This window comes from Callorhinus ursinus, unplaced genomic scaffold (genome assembly GCF_003265705.2).
Source record: "Callorhinus ursinus isolate GAN/ISIS: 27379988/994484 unplaced genomic scaffold, GSC_fseal_2.0 scaffold30, whole genome shotgun sequence".
NCBI classification, from domain to species: domain Eukaryota; kingdom Metazoa; phylum Chordata; class Mammalia; order Carnivora; family Otariidae; genus Callorhinus; species Callorhinus ursinus.
In genome coordinates, this window is record NW_027397092.1 from 3,352,191 (window position 1) to 3,360,853 (window position 8,663).

Below are 8,663 nucleotides of genomic sequence, written 5' to 3' on the forward strand. Positions count from 1 at the left end.
ATATATATATATATATATATATATATATATATATATATATATAACCAGTATGTATATGGGTACACACATATATGGATATACTGGTTATATCCATATACATACTGGTTTTATATATATAAAGAAAAACATATATATGTGGATATGTGTGTACCCATATACATACTGGTTTTATAACCAGTTTCTGGTTCCTGGTTTCTTTATATGTATTCGTGTGTGTGTGTGTGTGTGTGTGTGTGTGTGTGTGTGTGTGTGTGAAAGAGTAGATGCAAGTAGATGTGTGTGTGTGTATTCTTTCCAGCAATTGACACATCAAATTATAACAGCATTAAAATAGACAAAGTTTGGAAACAGTTTGCCTAGTTAAGATATTTGAGATTTCTAAGATAAAAATGTATTCTGTACAGTATGATTAAACGATGCAAAGACACTTATTTATGCCTCATATAGCATTCTGCAGTGTGACAGTGTGACATTTTGCATTCCCATATGATGCTTGATCTTTGAGAACTCATTAATTTATGGGAATGCCACTCACACTGTCGTATGTGCTGTTCACACATCTTTCTCCAAATCCCACGATTCCTCTTGAGTCTGAAACCTAAGGGACATACAAAGTTGACAAGTATTTTTTTTTCCTGTTCATGAGAAACAGAAGTAAACTTGGCTCCAAGGAATTTATTTGGTGCCTAGGACTAAAAACTACAGGGTAGGTCCTAGATTGATGTTAGGCTAAACAATGAAAGCAATCTCAGTATGATCTGAATATCTTAGGACATAGTGGAGCTATATATCCTCTGACAGGCTAGTCAAATACTGTAGAGATATAGAGAAAATGAAACGTATATTTTGGCTTAAATGACCATCCAGATTCCTCATTGCTTCAGAGGCCCCCACTTTGTCACTATCCATGTTCGGACAATACCACATCTTGAGTGCTTGCTACAAAAACTACCTATCTGAAATAATACGTTCCTTAATTTTTTTTAAAAGATTTTATTTATTTATTTGACAGAGACACAGCGAGAGAGGGAACACAAGCAGGGGGAGTGGGAGAGGGAGAAGCAGGCTTCCCGCCAAGCAGGGAGCCCAATGCGGGGCTCGATCCCAGGACCCTGGGATCATGACCTGAGCCGAAGGCAGACACTTAACGACCAAGCCACCCAGGCGCCCACATTCCTTAATTTTTGAAACTTGACATTGCATATGAAGCTTCAAAGCCTAAGCTGGTTAGATAATGGCATGTCTTCAAAATCAGAGTTTTAGCTATATTTACTGGAAACGCACTGCTGTGGTATGCCATTATTGGACATTATTTTGTTTCACTTTTTAGGTCCTCAAAGACTGACTTTGTGGGGAGATTTTGCAAAAACCACATGCATGACAGAAAGAAAAGCAAATAAGATATTTTTTGGCATCTGGGAAGTTGACAGCTTCTTGTTTTACAGGGCTGGTCACCATTCATAAGTTCACATACAATTTTATATATGTTATTAGAAAACGAATTTTACCTGTTGGTGTAACAGAAGACACAAAGGATGTTGACTAGAAAAATACTTAGGAAGATCTTTGAAAATTTTGAGATGGAAACAGCTGCTTTATCATTTCCACTAAAATGATCAAGATGCTTAAGTAAAATCAGAAAGCACCTATGACTCTTTTTGCCTATTAAAAATTAAAGTTCACATACTGATTTACAACACCGACTCTTTGTTTCTTATAGTCTGGTAATTTGGCCATGAGAAAATGCTTCTGAATTTTGGAAGGCCAGGGAGAACTACAGGTTGTAATTCAGAGATCCCATATTTGAGAAAGCCTAAAAGTCAGGAAGGGCATATTTATTGCCACGGGAAGACACCATATGGCCTAAATTAGCCTGAGAGCCTACTCAGAGACAAAGTGAAAATGCTAAGCATTTAGGTGTTTTCAGATCTAATTCATCTCCCTAAACGGAAAAGTTGCCTTCATAGAAAAAAAAAAAAATGCCCCGCAGTAGAGACAGTGACTTAGTTGTGGCAGGTAGGATTGATCTGGTTATGTGCCCCCCTACACCCTCCCCACAAATCACAAAATAAACTTGCACAGGTCAGCATGAAGTGATGTGATGAGCCAAGTACTACAGAAAGATGTCTTGGCGTAACACATCGGCACATTAAAGGCCGGCCTCTCCTCTTCCTCGTGAGATGTCATTTCCTTTTGTTATCCTTCCTCCAAGCTGGCCATCCTCATTTATCTTTTCTGAACTCCCCACTGCATTTTGATGCAGCCAGTTAAACAGTCACTAGTTCTGCTCTCCCCACCTCTAAAGGAAAAAAAAAAATGTGATGTAAGTTCCCAAGGTGCTTGGTGCTCCACGAGTAAGGCAGCAGCTGCTTGGTTCAGCAAAACAACAGCAGGTGAAACGTGGTGAAATACACATATTTATAGATGACCCTGCAGGACTTAGAAGGTGCCGCTGGAGTCTCTCTCTGGTGGAGATGTGGCTCTAAGTGACTGTGCCATTGAGGTCAGTTCAAGGCAGCTGACCAGCTTTCTATATATGTGGCCCGGGGAACAGCTGCTAAGTTTTGAGACAAGAGCATTTAAAACAAGTCTTGGACCTGTTAAAGTCTAATAATTAGAATGAGAAATGGCAGGACTGGGAGTAGAAGATGCCATAGTCCTGACGTTAGGGAGATATTTCCCGGAGAAATGATTTTGTGTCAAGCTGCAGTTATTAAAACGAAAATATTTAATTATTATTGTGGTCTGAGTAACAAGTAGAACAAAAAAATCAATGCAATAAAGTTTATAATTTTGATTATGTGACTCTCTCATTGAGCAGCGCTTGAGCAGAAAAGCAGATGGGCTCTGATTAGGCTTATAAATATAGAAATGTATTGATCATCCAGACAAAACTCCTTGAAGTGCTCCCTGCATGAGGTCAGTGCTTCTTTAAAAAGGGAGAGAGAAGCTGGAGTCCGTCTTGCCAGGCTCCAGCTAAGTTTGCAGAATGGACGTCTCAATAAATTACAGCACCATATTGACTGCTTTATGGACTCTGCACAAACACAAAGGGATTATGTTGAGTGGCATGTAGACAAATGCACAGAACCCTGTTTTGATTCCAGTATATGGATATCAATTTTGTCAGTGTTAAAAGAGTCCAAAGGAGTGGAGAGAACTGTGGAGTAGACATATTTGCATGAGGGAATGGGGATTTCGGTAAAGTCAGGTCTCTTTTGGCCGAGACCACTTCTGGCCCATTAACCTCAAATCCCCTGTCCCTTCTGTTTACACAGTGAATGAGATATGTTGTCACCTTCTGCTATTCCTACCTACCCCTATTTTTCATGCCTCTGAATTATCTCTTAGCACACTCACTCACCCCAAACACAAAAGTGTTCCTGCAGAACATCATCCTATCACTTCAGCTTCCCTGAGGAATTCTGGAATCTTGATGGAAACTCCCTAATAGGCCCCTGGAAGCTTTCTCTTCTCAGATGTATATCTTTGGCTCCATTCCTTGTTTTCCCAGGGCAAATAAGGAACTATATCATTTCTCTTAGTAACCAAAAACATATTTGTCATAAAGTTATATTTCTGTGAAACTCACAGAAAATACAGAAGAAAGCTAAGCACTTCCACCTAAAGTGGCCCCCATGGCCTACAAGGACTTTTGTTAGAATATCAATTATATGAAATATAATTCTAGGAACTCTAGGAACACTTTCAAGACCAATACTATGGACATCTACAGCTTTAAAGCAAAAGTGTCCTAGTACCATTTCTAAGTCACTCGTGCATTTTTAGGAACAAGGCTCATCCCACCCATCTTAGAGCAGGCATTTTATCTAGGCCATTAGAAATGTAACTCAGCCCAAAATAAATGAAGCTAGATTAAAAGGATTTATACTAAAGACCTCTTTCTCTTAAAATATGAGCATTGAAATCTTAGCCCCAGCTATAGTATCTTGTTTCTAGAGTCACTTGATACTTTATTATTTTGTAGTAAATACGATTTTTTTGTAGTAAATACAATACTCTTTTGTAGTAAATATACACCTATGTCCTAGAGAAGATTTAGAGAAACTTAGGAAAAATAGGGGAAAATCCAGACTATATGTGTAAAATAAACGGAAAGAAACATTGGAGGTTAAAAAAATTGGAAGTCTCTTGTTTCATGTATTCGTTTGTGTGTCTCCTCAGATAGTAAAAGACAATGTTACCACGTTCCAGGTAGACAGCATGTTAAGGGCTTTGCAAATCTCATTTCATCCATCTCAAGAATTCATTAAGGTTGATATTGCTAACAGGACTCCCATTTCATGAACGAGAAAACTGAGACCTGAAGACTTTAATAACCCCCACTTGTAAGTGGCAGGGCAAGGAGTCCTATTCACCTCCTAAAACACTGTAATACTGAGTTTCTGTTTCATGATGGGAAACAAAATAACAGTCCAGGCCAATCAACTAACTAAAGTCCATGATCTAGCTGATGGCAAAGTAACAACTGAGACAGGCATCCCCTGACTTAGGATCGTTGATATATTTTTACGACGTGAAAAAAAAATCTATTTGTAGGAATATGGTGTATTATACTACTATCTTCTAACTGGCCAATTGTATTTATACCCTTACATAATGATACCTGTTATAAAAACAATAAAAACATGTATAATGTTTTATGGTCTAAATGATAAACTTTGCAGTTTTGCCCATGGTTGGGAAAAGAGCCCTCAAATAAGTCTCTTCTGTATATTCTACCAAAAACCTTACGGAAAGTCCTTGAGAGAATGACTCAATAATAAAGGAGTCATTCGCCTTTTAGGGTGGTTTATTCTAGTTGAATAATTCAATTCTCCTTTTAATAACTAGCTGGATTTAATTGCATGGAAGGCATAGACACGTAGTCACCATTAATTGTTGAATTAATTAATTTTGGGTTGGCATCGTGGAGGGATTTAGGAAGTGATTTGATTTTGGTGCTCCAGGCAATTTGTACAGAATAAACCTGGATGAGCTTCAGCTGCAGAAGGTAGTGAAAGGTAATATCCCCAGCTCAGGAGGCCTGGGTCTAAATGCAAAGTCAGAAACTAGGAAAGCTGCTGAAAAGGATGTGAAAGGCACCACAAATACCTGAGCTACACCTTCACTTTGCTGGGAACCTGGCCCCGACTCAGTGTGGTGCCCTTGGAGACACAGAAAGACCGCATCCCAAACACATCACAAACCATTAAGACTGTGAGGGGTTGAGAATGAGAAGTGGCAACTTTGCCTTTACTCACACTGCTTTCTCTTCCTGGGACACCCTTCCATCTCCCTCCTTCCAACTGTCACAGTCCACTGTCCTCACACAGCTGTCTTTTCTTTCGCCAAGCCATCAAAACAGGCCGAACATCCTGCCACTATTTTTTTTTTTAAGATTTTATTTATTTATTTATTTGTCAGAGAGAAAGAGAGAGCACAAGCAGGGGGAGCGGCAGAGAGAGAAGCAGGCTCCCCACTGAGCAGGGAGCCCGATGTGGGACTTGATCCCAGGATCGAGAGTCATGACCTGAGCCCAATCAGATGTAGGACTTGATTCCAGGACCCTGAGATCATGACCTGAGAGCCTAAGGCAGACGCTTCACCAACTGAGCCACCCAGGCGCCCCCTGCCACTAATTTCATGTACGAGTTGGTAATCTGTGGTACGTGTACACACACACACACACACACACACACACACACACACACACACACCCTTCAGGAACCAGGCAGGTGACTTAGTACGTGAAGCAGACAGAATGACTCTGAAGGGGGCATCGCTTCCAGACACTGACTCGACATTTACTTAATCAACTTGATTTGAGATTTCTTTTGATAGGTGCCGCCTCTTTCTTCACTAATGTAATAGAGCCTCATGACTTATGATCCCCCAAAGGAAGTCAATTACCTTATTCCACAGTGGTGCTAAAGCCTGGAAGGTGCTGACCTATTTCTTTGAATATGAAATAGCTACTGAGCTGAATGGCAATAATTGTGAAGCCCTTGAGCTGGTATTTTAGAGATTATTTCGAGATACTTCATTTGTTATTCAATGGATAGGTACTGGTTTATACTAACCTCTTGGGAACTTTCTTTTACCTTGTAATCTGCTCCTTCTGATTGGTTATGGCCTAGGACTCTGAATAAATAGCTTTTTCGAATTTTGCATAAAATGAGAATAGATTTGAGCGAAAAACTTAGAACTCTGTAAATTGCAAGATACATTTTTAAGGTAATATTTGATAGGTATGAAGTAACATATGTAACCTCTAGGTAAATTTTAAGGCTTAACATTAAATATTAACTATGGGGTTGTTTTTTTTAAGCACTCTCTACCCTACCTTCTGACTGAGCCAGCCAGGCACCCCTAAACATTAACGATACACTCACTATTAAAATTAGGAACCATTAAATAGCACTAATATTGATACTCTTTGTCCCTTCTCCAGTTTCATGTCTTAACTTCTCTACCAGACCTAACCACTACTCTGAATGTTACGAGTATCCTTCCTTATTGTTGTTCGTAATACCACTACATGCTTAATGCTGCTAGACAACGTAGTTTCTTGTTTTGGGGGTTTATAAAATTATCAAACATTAAGTTATCCACCTTTAATTGCCTTTTTCCTTTGTTGTGTTTCTCAGACCCACCCACACTGTTTTGTGTTGCCACAATTCATTCTTCTCATTTCTTAATAAATTCTGTGACGATTTAAAATGTTATCCATACTCTTATCAATGCATTGTTGATGGTTTGTTTTTTTTTTTTTTTTTTTTTTTGCTACCGTGAATAATCCTGTCGTGAATATCTTCTCTGGTGTATGTAGGCAAGACCTGCTATTAAATGGTGTTCAAAGTCTTTACTATGGTTCACATGAAGGAATAAATTTTCGATTGGGGCCTAGTAGATCTTTAAAATAAAGAGTCTTCCAGTGCATGAGTAGGGTATACCACTTTGACTAATTGAAGTCTTTTAAATATCTTTCAATAATGTTTCATACTTTTTTCCACAGGGTAGATTAGCCTCCTCTAGTCTCTATTTCCTCCTTGTGGAATTACAGCTAGAAGATGGACATTCTCATTTATCCCTTACTTCTCTTTTTTAAATTTTCTCTTTCCTTGTACACCCTTCAGATCTCTCTTCCAGTCCTCTAATAATCTTTGAGCGTTAATTGTGAATTTTTATTCTAGAATTGAACTTCCTTTCCAAATCAGTCTTATAATTGTAATAGTTTCCTATTGATTATTCTCTTTAAAAACTTGCATTTTGGGGCATGTGGGTGGCTCAGTCTGTTAAGCATCTGCCTTCGGCTCAGGTCATGATCCCGGGGTCCTGCGATTGAGTCCCACATTGGGCTCCCTGCTCAGCCCAGGAGCCTGCCTCTCCCTCTGCCTGTCACTCCCCCGCTTGTTCTCACTCACTCTCTCTGTCAGATAAATAAATAGAATCTTAAAAAAAAAAAAACCTTCCTTTTTTTTTTCTCTTGAATAATTTACATTGTTTTATAATGTCTAATTCTATTATCTGAAGTCCTGGGAGTTCTAAAGTTGCTGTCTTCTAGTTTCTGCTTACTCTCCCTTATGTCATTCTATTTTATAGGGGTGTTTTTGTGATTCAAAAAACATTCCTAGCTATATTCTGTTGAACTTAATTTGTGAGAATACTGTGGTTCTGATTGAGAGAGAGAATTTAACTTGTTTTTGCTGAAGCCCAGAACTTGCTAATAACTTGCGACACCACTGTAACCTCCTCAAGGTTTCCATCTTAATTCAGGTATTTGAGGTCCAGCCCTTGCACCTGGTGGCAGTCCAAAAGCATTGGCTCTAATCTCAGCATCGCTCTGGGTATTAGTACCCAGGGCCACCTCGTGCCATTCACAGCTACCTTCTCTGGTTAAAGTTCATAGTTGTTGTTATTTTGGCTTAATTTTTACCCTTGCAGATTTTTCTGGCTTGCCACGAGTCCATTAATACCTTTCGAAGCATGTTTCTTCCAGACTTCAGTTGTATTGTGGTAGGAAGGCTTTGGAGTCACTAATCTGCCTCCTTCACTCTGAGAAAGTGAAGTCCAGGAACACGGTTAACTTCATGACTCATGACACATCTACTGACTGAATAGTGCCCTTCGTTAGGAAAACAGAGAACATGATCAGCAGGACTGAATTCCAGCTTCTGTGTGTAAAGGCTGGGAAGTGTCTTTGTGTACATGTGTTTGACTTAGACAAGTAATATGTGACTTTGGAGATCTGATATTCATGAACTTCTTTGGGGACTAGTCAAGTATTCGCAAAAGAATAATGGAGCCTGGATATTTTGATCTGCTGGATATAATGTTGTGGAAATGTTAATAAGAATCAGATGTTAATTTCTATTAATAAGATGTCCCCGAGGCTACAAAAAAGAGGTTTTGTATCATTGACGGCAAAGCCAACTAACAACCGTTAAGTAAGTAAATACCTTTGCTCTTCTGTGTCCGTGTTAAAATGAGAAGGCAAGTTCTTTTTGGAAATACACCGATAGCCTTTCTTCTAACTAGTTTGACATTTCTATTTTCCTTTGGATAACCACTTCAGAAATAGTAGTGAGGTGAATGACAGTTTTGTTTGTTTGTTTTGTTTTTAAAGATTTTTTATTTATTTGAGAGAGAGAGAATGAGAG